Genomic DNA, 12499 nt, shown 5'->3' on the forward strand with positions numbered 1-12499 from the left:
GAGCGGTCGTGAGTGTGAACATATAATCTATCCTCGAGAGACTATTGTGGGTTCCTGAGTGGAAAGTATATTGTCGTTCAAGTGGGTTTCTGGTGTGCCAGACATCGACGAGTCCCAGCACATCTATAAATTCCTTCAATTTAGGATTAGTGCTGGTAGGGTTTCTGGGGTGGGGGGTTAACGATCTATGTTAGCGTCCATCAGTGCGTTAAAATCGCCTCCCTAGATCAATTCTCCCTGCGGAAGTTTCAACAAGAATTTACCCAAGACAAGACGCAATGTGCAAGATATGGTGTGGATCTGGTGATGTCTACTCCGATTTGTCGGCAACTGTCAGTACCGAATCAGGTATGGGACTTCCGGCCATAGTGTGTATTTTGCAGGCTGTAAAGTCGTCAATGACAGTCTTTGGAGTAACTCATGCGGTCATTCAGACCACCTCCTCTCAGTTTGCCCTCAGGATGGTGCCAGGCGGTCTTGCAGCAGCCCTGGTGCAATGAATTACGGGCTTCGTCATTCACCGGGGCCTCAGTCGACACAGTCTCAATCCTCTTTCTACAGCACTGGGCCATAGTACCCGTCTCCCTGGGTTTCAATTCAGGATCTGATTGGGCCCTGTACCTCCCTGGCTTCCTTCTTCCACCGCAAAATCACAGACATCCAAGACAGCTTCGACATCCAGGCGTCCTCCAAAGCCCGCGATACCCCAGACCCCTCAGCCACCGCCAACAGCGACCCCCTCGTCAGCTGGACCGACATTAACGACGACGACACCATCGAAACTCATGAGCACCATCCACTCCGGCTCCTCGTCAGACCCATGCCCCCACCACATCTTCAACAAAGCCAGCAGCACCATCGCAACCCACCTTCGCAAAGCCATCAACATCTCCTTCGAAACTGCAACCTTCCCAGAGAGCTGGAAGCATGCCGAGATAGAGGCCCTGCTCAAGAAGCCCAAAGCAGACCCCAAGGACCTCAAGAACTTTCGGCCCATCTCCCTGCTCCAGTTCCTGGCAAAGGTCATCGAAAAAACAGTCAACAAACAGCTGATCCACTACCTCGAGGAGAACAACATCCTGGACCCTTCACAGTCCGGGTTCCGCAGAAACCACAGCACCGAGACGGCCTTCATCGCCGCCACCGATGACATCAGGGCTCTACTGGGCAACAGCAAGATCGCGGCCCTCATCCTCCTGGACCTGTCAGCCACCTTCGACACTGTCTGCCACTACACCATACGCACCCGCCTCCATGACACAGGAATCCCTGGACTGGACCACCTCCTTCCTCTCCGGCAGAACACAGAGCGTCCACCTCCCTACCTTCCGATCCGAAGCCAACAAGATCATCTGCGGCATACCCCAAGGATCCTCCATCAGTCCGACGCTGTTCAACGTCTACATGGCCCCACTCACCCACGTCGCCCGACTGCACAACCTCAACATCATCTCCCACCCTGACGACACACAACTGATCCTCTCACTCACCAAGGACCCTGTCACCGCCAAAACCAACCTCCACAAAGCTATGAAAGCTATCACCAAATGGATGAAGAACAGCCGTCTGAGGCTGAACTCAACAAAACGGAGGTCCTCATCCTCGGCCCCTCACCTTCAGTCTGGGACGACTCCTGGTGGCCAACCAACCTGGTAGCTGCTCCAACACCCACCGACCATGCACGCAACCTGGGATTTATCATCGACTCCACACTCTCCATGACCAAGCAAGTCAACGCCATTTCATCCTCCTGCTTCAACACCCTCCACATGCTCTGAAAGATCTACAGGTGGATCCCCACCGAAACCAGAAGAACGGTCACCCAGGCCCTAATTAGCAGCAGACTGAACTACGGAAACGCCATCTACGCGGGAGTCCCGGCCAAACTACTGAAACGACTGCAACGCATACAAACCGCCTCTGCCCGCCTGATCCTCGACATCCCTCTCCGCAGCCACATCACACCCCACCTGAGAGACCTGCACTGGCTCTCCATCAACCAGAGGATCACCTTCAAGCTCCTCACCCACGCACACAAGGTGCTCCACAACACCGGTCCGGCATACCTCAACAAACGGCTCACCTTCTTCACCCCGAACCGCCAGCTCTGCTCCGCCGACCTCACCCTTGCCACAGTCCCACGCACCAGGAGAACGACCACCGGTGGCAGATCATTCTTCCACCTCGTGGCCAAGTCCTGGAACTCCCTCCCAATCCTCCTACGGCAGACCGAAGACCTTCTAACCTTCAGGAGGCTGCTCAAAACCTGGCTGTTCGAGCAGTAGCAGCACCCACCCCTCCTCCCCAGTGCCTTGAGACCCTCACGGGTGAGTAACGCGCTTTACAAATTTCGTGATTGATTGATTGTACTCACGCTCAAGGAGGACTCAGGAGTGACTGCGAGTCTCCCACGCAGCTCCCCTTTGTCTTCTTTGCTGCAGCAGAGGCAGATGCTTCCTCTCGCCACACTCCACTGCAGTTGCGAGTCCTCGGCTGTACCTCTGGTAGGGTTCTTAATTCTGCATCGGCCCCCAGTCGCGTCTTGGCCCGACCGGCACCGCACCTCAGCTGGTCAGGAAAGTACACAAGGCCCCGGTCTCGGCATGGTATATAGGCCTCGGTTGCTCTGTGCTCCAGAAATCAGCTCCCACCGTGCCTCTAGGACTCCGGAGGGGCACAACCGGTTCCGCAGGCGTACCGGATTCAGATTAGTTCGGTTATGGCTGTTCAGGATCAGGATAAATAGCCGGATTTATAAGGGAGAAACTCCTGTGGACTCATGGCTCTTTTAGGCTGGGGCCATCTTGCTCTGCTGCTGGCCACGCCCCCAGGTACATCTTTTTGACTATATTGGGATTACATTAGTTGAGCAGTTAGATTGATCATCGTAAATCGCTAAAATAAGACTAAAATAGAGCAACAAAGCCGGGGTTGTTCAAGTTATTCAAAGGGTCCCTTTGTAAATGTGTATTGCCTGTTGTCCAACTATACTCGTACCAGGCACTTGTGGGTCCCCTTTATGGTGCAGTTATTTAGGGCCACAAAATGAAAAAAAAACTGTGACAATGGTAGAAAATAGATTCATAAGGCAGCTTTTGTGTTTACTGGTCAGCTCTACTACCATTGAGGTTTGATTTGGGACTCAGGCCGATCACTGAAAAGATAGAACTTTGATAGTTAATTCTCTAGATACGCATATGGGCCACCCCCAAACTTTTGCTATATCAAAGAGGGCTAGAGGAAATTCTTAGTTACCCAATTGCAACCAAACTCACATTTGTCAAAGATTCCTTAAAGGAGATGGTCTTGGCCCGTCTCTGGGATGACCCACATGGCAGCTGTCCATTAATTACTGCGAAGGAGTTGAAAAACCAATTAAAAAAAAGCAAACTTAACAATTTTTTAATGCAAGCAGAAGGAACTTTATCTACCTCATTGTTAATGATAAAAGGCAACTATAATCTGGAAAACTTCTGTGATTACATAAAAGATATTTGAGCAAAAAAACTGTATGTCCAGTTCAGACATAGAAACATGCACCTCAATTGCTTTAAGTCAAAATGGTTAGCACTCTTGAATAATAGACATCTTGCATGTCACATGTGTGGCTATAAGAGGGAGGATGTACCTCACTTGCTATTCTTCAGCCCAGCTTACAAAGGTCTACGTGCAAAATGGTTGATCCCTATTTGGAGGAAACTAGGGACTACAAGGACTGAGAAAGCATATAGAATTCTTCAAGATGACATGACCCCGTACTTGGTATTCTCCCTGTCTAGATTTTAGTTTCTTGTTTGGCTGCTAACAAATAGAAAGCATGTTGATTCAGACTAAACATTGGATCATATAATCCATGTACTCATTATTGATTTTTTTAATTACTTTTTATCTTTGGTTTTATTGTATTTATCGACCTGTAAGTGTCACACGTGAGTTTTATTTGCTCTCCTACGACCTGGTGGATTGTTTCGTTATTTTAACTTGTTGATGTCATTTTAACCTCATGCAGGTATTTTATATTTATTTTGCATCTCTTTTACGGTATATTACAAAAATATGGAATTGAAAATGTGTGATTGAATATTGGGATGTTTTACACCTTAGGGATTTGAGTGACATTAGAGAGATTTCAATATTCGCATTTTTTTCTATTTGATGTCACTCACAAACCCTCTGTGAAAAACATCCCCTCAATTCACTATTTCCCATTAATAATTCTATATATTGATCATAAATGGAAGTTTACATCAAGGCACATTACAGTTTTATCGTGTAATTTCACTGTGTACCTTTTTATTATTTGACTCTTGTTTACTGTGCATTAATTTAGAGAGTTCATATTTATTTATTTGTGTATTTATTAATTTGTCAGATTTATATAGTGCAAACTGATGTATTCCTTTAATGTTAACATGAATATGCATGTCTCCTGGCAACAAGGATGCTGTTCCAATGCAACCTGTGAACTTCCACTTCTGGAACCCGGTTTGGGGGTTCTAAGAAGCTGGAGAACACAGTTGCTGAGGATCAGGTGAGCTGACTAAGTGCTGTTTCTGGGATGTGACTAAAGAAGATATACAACACATTCCTGTGTCCTATCTTCCTAAAACAAAACATATGGCAACAGTGTCAGATTGTATTACATTGTAAATGCAGTTACTGTTTATGAAATACGATGGAAAACGTATACAAATATAACATGCAAAATAAAATCAATTAAATGTACAAAGCAGAAACACAAACATATATTGTTCATAATTACAATGATATGATATGACCAAATATATGACTATATAATAACATGGGAGTAGTGTTACTGTCTGGAGAAAATTGAGGAAAGGAGGAGCTTAAATTATCATTTCTTACAGTTAAGATGGAATAAGAGGCATTTCAAATATTTCTAAACAATATGGTCTACACCAGGGGTCCTGTTATGTATAGGGCGCATTTCCAATTTGCATCTCAAAACAGGTGTGCGAGGCGAAAACAGGGAAAGTGTGCCCTATTACATAGAATGCACTGCCCCAGGGCAGCCGCAAACTCGTACTGCCCTAGGTGTCAAAATGTCAAAGGTTCTTATATAGCGCCTTTTCACCGCAATGCGCTTGCTTTGGGAACCCGTCCTGGCTTTTCCCTGTGAGATAACCCGTACTGGGCATCCCCAAGGTGAAAACCAGGCATCCCACCGTGGGGGGGCCGTAGTGGAGATTAAGCAAGCTTTTGCCCAGAGTTGTAGAGTGTGAACCCGGGATTCTAGTAGGCACCGAAGCGAGAATTATCAAGTCCGTGGACATTTGGGCTCAAGACCCTGCCGCGTCAGGAATTGAACCCTGGTCCTGGGTCTGACCTCTGCTTCACAGTCTGCCTCCTCTAACCAGTGAGCCACACTTCTCCACAGAGAACTCAGGTGCAAAAAAGGAGCAGCGTTAATGCAGGCACTCTGTGTTTCACTGTGCAGGCGGACACCCGCCTGCACTTTTAAAGGAGATTAGAGATCCCCTTGCTCAAGGGTGCAGTTAGTGACTGCACCCACCTGCAAGAGGATGTCTGGGGGGTCCAAAAGGTCCCCGTTCCCCCTTCCAGAGGGCTGCTATCACAGGGCGCACTGACAGGGCACCACCTTTAAGGTCGTGCCCTGTCAGTGCGCCCCCTTGCTGCTTCTTTGCCCCAGAGCCCGAATTTATAATACAGTGCGGGCACAGAGACAAAGGGATTCCCTCATTTACATGGGGCAATGCTGCATGTGCTCCAGCGTTTTCAGTATTACAGAAGGGGAAGAACAAGCGTCTGTGGCCCCTTCTGTAATATCAAAGTGCCCCTGGGGCACGCAAAGGATCATGTTTCCCACTCCCATTTGTTCTTTGAGAATATTTAGAAGAGTGCATTTATTTAAAGTATCAAACAGTGCTAATAGGTTTAACTGGATACATAGGGAAAAGTCCCTATTGCTAAGGATTCCTTGAACATTTTTGCTATTTATAACATTACCATCTTGAAACTGCAGCCAGTTCTAAATTATGATTCTGCTCTTCACTACCAGCAAAAGGTTTGTTAACAGCATACATTGTTAATGTCTTTCACGATGTCTCGTGCTCTATAACAGACTAGTTACTTGTCCTAATTTTAAGCTGTCTGAAACCACACACCAAATAAAATAGTACTTGTGTTTTGGGTTTACTTAAACTCACAAACCTGGCAGGACCCTCCCATCTATTCTGCTACTGTAATAATTGTGTTGTTCACTGAACTACATTCATCCTACACCACCTTGTTTGGGCAAAGCCTTGATTGCACATATTCGTCTACATGAGTGTAAATGTGTTTCGGAAACAAACTTTCCATTGCAGACTCAAAGCCCAGGGTCCAACTTAGTGGAGAATATAAACACCTCATATTTTGACGGTGCTTGGCTTTCTTAGTTACTACAAGTATCATGGGGAAAGCATCATTGATGTAATTAAGTATGATTATTGTCTGCTGAGGGAATTAACTGCATTTATCAGCTGTTTAGTTCTGACAGCATGTCACAAATAAATATATTAGCACCCTTTAGTCCTTAGCTCACCAAGATGAGCAAAAAAACACACATCCACATTCTCTATTTGCTTTAACTACCAGATGCTGATCTTATATTGCAGGAAAGCAAAAGTAGTTAGTGCAAGCATTGTTATTGGATGAGTCAATCTCACCATTTTATATATATATATATATATACGATACAGATGTGTTATGGCCAGGTATCTCTTATTAACTCTTTGCCCACTCATTAGTGAATTTGAGTTTCCAAATTTAACCCAACCCACATACCTATGTTTTAGATGCTGTGTTGGACTCTGATAACCGCTACTTGGGATTTTTTTTTGTTGTCCTCATACCTCCAATGTTTGCAAATAGCCTGTCAACCGATCTATACCACCCCAGACTTTTGCGATAATTCAATAGCTCCTGCGCTCGTGCCCTTCCAGTATCCCGGCTGCACAAACCACGCATGTGTAATCATCAGACCGAAGGGGCTACACGTTTATAAAACCATTCCAATCCTTGAAAGCCACTCAAATCTTAGAATGTATATTGGACCCCAGATCGATATCCATTCGTTCTTCTTACTGCTTGTAACCAGTCTATCCCTTGTGGTGGGGCAGGTTCGATACATTTGTTACAAATTTCACGCCTAGCGAGAAGGATTACATAAAATTGCAAAGCCTGTTGATCCCCAGTAATGGTTCTACTCGGCTTTTCTTCTACCCCCAATATCTATACTACTATAATAAAGGAAGAACTTTCAGCCTTTGAGGTGGGTAAACTCAGGAACCACAGCGCCAATCCACACACCCGATACACCGTTGGAATCGTCAGGATGTGTAGATGGTTATAGGCTATATAAATGTAAAAAAAAAACGTTATTTAAAAAATTTAAAGTAAAAAAAAAAAGTAGTCCCTCTGAAGTAGCGCCGGCCGCGACGTGCATGCTCACGTCAGGAGCGCGGGGAGGAGCGGCGCTCAGGAGCGCGACGAGAAGCAGCGGACAGGCCAGCGGCGGTGTGAGCAGCGGACAGGCTGGAGGAGCGGCGGCTCAGGTAAGGGGACCCATGTCAGGGCAGGTGGGGGTCGGGGCAGGCGGGGGACAGGCCGGCCGGGAGCCTGGGCTGGAGGAGCGGTGACGTGAGGAGCAGCGGACAGGCCAGCGGCGGTGCGAGCAGCGGACAGGCGGGAGGAGCGGCGGCTCAGGTAAGGGGACCCATGTAGGGGCAGGGGGGGTCGGGGCAGGCGGGGGTCGGGACAGGCTAGGCAGGGGCCCGGGCTGCTGCACTATGTCGGGGCGGGCGGGGGTTGGGGAAGCCTGTTGCATCCGGACAAGGTCGGGACGGGCTGCTAGTTATCAATAAGAGGCTAACTTTAATGTTTGTATCTAGGATTTTGTTAATTATTTTTTCCACTTCAGACCAGTACTCCTCTAACTGAGAACATTGAAAAAACATATGTTTATCATTAGCACTCATTACTCAGCACCTGTGACATATGGGGGGGCATCAGTAACAAACTTTGCTAATTTTTGTGGAGTCCAGTAAAGTCTATTTGCCGTAAAGAAGTGGTTCCTCTTCAAGTTTGATGGTTTAACTGTTTTGTAAAGCAGCTAGAAAGAGATTTGCCATAGGTTTTGTGGCTCAGGAATCTGCATCACCTCGTCCCATATTTCCTTTATAAACCCTAGGCATGATGGAGTCTCCTCAAATATCTCCGAACAAACATGGGTAAACCATATTAAAGATCATTTCATACAACACACAACCTATGACTTGGAGACAGAAAATGATGACAACAAATCAACATCACTGTGTGACACTCGACACCAACAAACAGGCCGAATTATGTGCACAAGTGTGACAAAACTACAAAAGATAATCAGGCGCCAAATCAAAACAGGTAGGAGAGAAGGGGCGCCAGGCCCGAATGGAATCCCTCTCATTCTCTACAAACTGAAGGAAAAGGAATGGGCTGAAGCCCTCGAGCCACTATTTTTGGAAATTAAACATCTTAATGTACTACCTGTCTCCTGGAAGGGCTCTATTATTTCCCCAATTTTCAAGACAGGGGACAAATCTCTACCATGTGACTACAGATTGGTTGCCCTCATGGATAACGAGGCAAAGTATTTTTGGAGGAATTGCAGGCCTGGGCCACAGAAAACTCTCTAATTCCAGTAACCAAACTGTTTTTGCTAAATCTGTAGGGACAACAACAAATATTTTGGCTATGGGGCTACTAATTGACAAAGCAAAAATAACTAAAATGCCAATCCACTTGTGCTTCATAGACTACAAGGCGGCTTTCGACCATATCAATCGGAATCTTCTATGGTCAAAATTGAAGAGATGGGGAATACCAAAGCCTTTGTTAGACCTGTGGATTAACTTGCACAGTGAAACATGGGTACAGGTGAAGGTGGGCAACGGCTCCCATTTGTCAAGACGCATCCCAACAAATAAGGGTCTTAAACAAGGATGTGTCTTGGCCCCAATGCTCTTTAACACTCTTTAAGCTGTTCTTAGGAGATCTCATTCGGTGCTCAACTCTCATGCACCAAAACTAGGAGGTCAAATACTGCCAACGTTATTATACACAGATGACTTGGTTTTCATCAGTTATTCAAAAATAGGGATGCAAAATCTTGTGGATGCAACACAAAGATACTCTGACGAGAATCACCTGAACATTAAATATGGAGAAGACCAAAACAATGTCAATCAACAAGAAAGGAAAAACACCACACAGATGGTTTTGGAACAAGACCTGTATAGAAGATTCACCAGTATACAAGTACTTAGGGGTCAAAATTGATAGCAGTGGCCAGTTTATTATCCAAAAAGAAAGCATCAGAGGAAAAGGCATAGCTATAGCAATCTCGCTAAAAAAGCTAAATAGCAGGCTCACCAGCCCATCTTTTCTGCCCCTGGCACAAGTTATACGAGCCAAACTCTTGCCTACACTTACCTATGGTGGCGAAGCACAAAGAGGAAGAGACGCAGCAATTCTGATAAAACTGTGACAGCAGCGTACAGAAACATCTTCGGCCTGCCAAAATATACCTCCCCGGCTCAACTTAGGCTAGAGTTTGGTGGCAAGAAGCAGTCTCTTGCAAGACAGGGGGCGTACATAACCTCGTGGGACAAAGTCAGGAAGGCCAAAATGGGAACCTTAAATAGCTTTTTATGGTCGGAACTACAGCGAAACCTGGCCCGGCCGAAACCCTGGCAAACCTAGGCATACAGGAGCTGTGGAACACCTCCACTAATCATACCACGGTCAAAAGACTGCTAAAGAAAACAACAAAATACCTCTCATGGATTGAAGATAAGGCGACTGTTGCCAAGAGTTCACATGGATGGTTTATTTTAAACTCCTACTCTAAACAAGGTCAACAGAGTTATCTTGACCTGGGATATACAAGAACTACAAAATTGAAGTTTTTAAAATCAGACTGGGCCTCTTACCTTGCATAACCCACCTCCCACACTGGCTGAGGGATAAAGGGGGCATCCTCTGTCGTCTATGTGGCAAGGCAAATTGAGGATATGCCACATGTGTTATGTTCCTGCGACAAACGCATGTTGAAACTCCAGTTCAACCAACGAGGAATACGCACTCGAAGGCATGCAGTTCTTGCCTGCTTCTCTCCTGACGACCCGCAGTTGAATTGCAGCTTGGTGAAGTTTATGAAGGAGGTGGAGAAAAAGATGCAGAAACTTGATACTTAACTTAGTTTGTAGTTACTTGAACAAGCTGACCTATACTTAAAATGATGGTTAATATTACTAAATCTACGATGGTGGCGGAAAGAGGCTGCTGGAACTCGACCTTCTCTTTTAAATCTTACAAAGAAGTCAATCTGTATTTTCATGATTTAAAAAAAAGGAATTATACAATTTTATATGTAATATTAAGACTACGATGATAATGTACAGTATGTATATATTTTTTTTAAATGGAGAAATTGCAATAGTTTTTATTAACTATGCAAATAAAATGTACTTACTTACTTACTTACTTACTTGCTCGTCCCATATTTCATAGGGGGCTTTAATTTTTTTCTCCTCGGAAGTCAATAATGCATGGTACCATCCTCTTACTTCCTTCTTTACTATAGTTTCAATCTTTAATTTTTTTCAAACTCCCAATGGCTCTTAGTCTCATGCCTATTCGCCTCCCCCCAGGACTTTAACTGGAGAAATTTAAACCAAGACAAAGATCCCCCTTTCTAACTCCATGGTACTTCCCATGGGACCACTTCATCCATCACTATCAAGTCCCCCCAGACATCTATTCCTGCCCTCCTAAGTGGGACACTCAGTTGATCCTGCAAACATTCAGGTGTACCAGGTGAGTCCCATATTGGAGCCTCTTCTGAATATTAACCAATTCCTAATATATTCCTGATCTATACCCACAAAATCAGAGTTACCTTCAACGTCTTTACTTTTTAAAGAAATTTCTTTGCACCAAATTTAAACAAGAATCCCTTCCCACCCCACTCTTTAATCATCTCTTCAGACACACACCCCCCCAAACCCTGTGCCCTGGTGTACACAGTAAAACCCTGCAAATTTGAAACTGGAATGCCATACAGTATAATTTTACGTCGGGTAGTGCAAGCCCTTCTTCTGCTAATTTACATCTAAATTTCTTCCAGGACATATGTGCTCCCCTATCTGCCCAAACAAAACTGCCCAATTTACCTTGTATTTTATCCATTAAATTACTTGGGAACATAAGAGGTATGCAACTAAAAAGAAATGTGAGCTTCGGCAGAAATAACATTTTAATAAGATTGACCCTTCCATATACTGTTAACAGAAGATTCTTCCACCTAGTTAGTGTTCTCTCGATTTCCTTCGTAATTCTCTCTAGATTATGCTGTGGAACATCCTGCACTGTATTGAGAATGTTAATTCCTAAGTACCTAATCTCTCTCTGTACACTCCCCCTCCAGTCCGGGATGTTCAAGCACATAACCCTGTTTTTTTCCATGTTTACTAGGTATCCAGACAGGGCCCCATATTCATCTGCCAATTGCTCTATCCTTGGAATTGTTGTAACCGGGTCTGCTGCATAAATTATTAAATCATCCGCGTATAGAGAGATTTTTTTTTCAAACATTCCTAGACGGAAATCCTTCACTTGGTTGACCTGATGGAGCGCCTGAGCGAATGGCTCGATATATAAGTTAAATAACAGGGGTTTCTAAGACTACCCATAAATACTTTCAGCAAACTCAGTCAAACGCCTTAGCATCGTCCAATGTGACAACCGCCAAGGGGACAGATCTTTCTGTAACTATGTCAATTACTCCTATTAGTTTTTGAGTAAACTCACACATTTGTCTTTCGGGGATAAACACATTCTGATCCTCATGTATTAGTTGAGGTATCACTCTGGATAGCCTCCCTGCCAAAATACTGACAAAGATCTTATAATCAGCATTTAGCAGGGATATTTGCCGATATGATTCTGCCTTAGCCGGGTCCTTAGCAAGTTTCAATATTAAAACTATAGAGGCTTCACGCCATGATTCTGGGGCCTGCACTCCCCCTCTATATATCTAGTTAAACAACTTCTCCCAAGTAAGTAATATCTCATCAATTATGATTTTATATACTTCTGCCGGAAGGGCATCAAGCTCTGCCGCCTTCCCATTTTTAGACTTTTTTATTGCTCCTTTTATCTCTTCTTTTGTAATTGGTGCTTCAAGCATTTCTTTCCCTTCTTCACTCAGTAACGGAAGATCAAGCAAGCCAACCTCTGACCTTTGTGGTATCAGAAATAACATTTTCCGTATAAAGTTGTGAAAACAATGCAACTATGTGCTCCTGCATGGAATCCCAGCTATCCAACTTTTCTCCTGTTTCGTTTATTAGCTCTTTTATATCGTTCCTTACCCTTTCCACTCTCACTTTCCAGGCAAGCAGAGCACCTGCTTTTTCACCATATTCAAATTCTTTTC

The sequence above is a fragment of the Lissotriton helveticus genome, chromosome 1_2 (assembly GCF_964261635.1).
Source record: "Lissotriton helveticus chromosome 1_2, aLisHel1.1, whole genome shotgun sequence".
Classification (NCBI taxonomy): domain Eukaryota; kingdom Metazoa; phylum Chordata; class Amphibia; order Caudata; family Salamandridae; genus Lissotriton; species Lissotriton helveticus.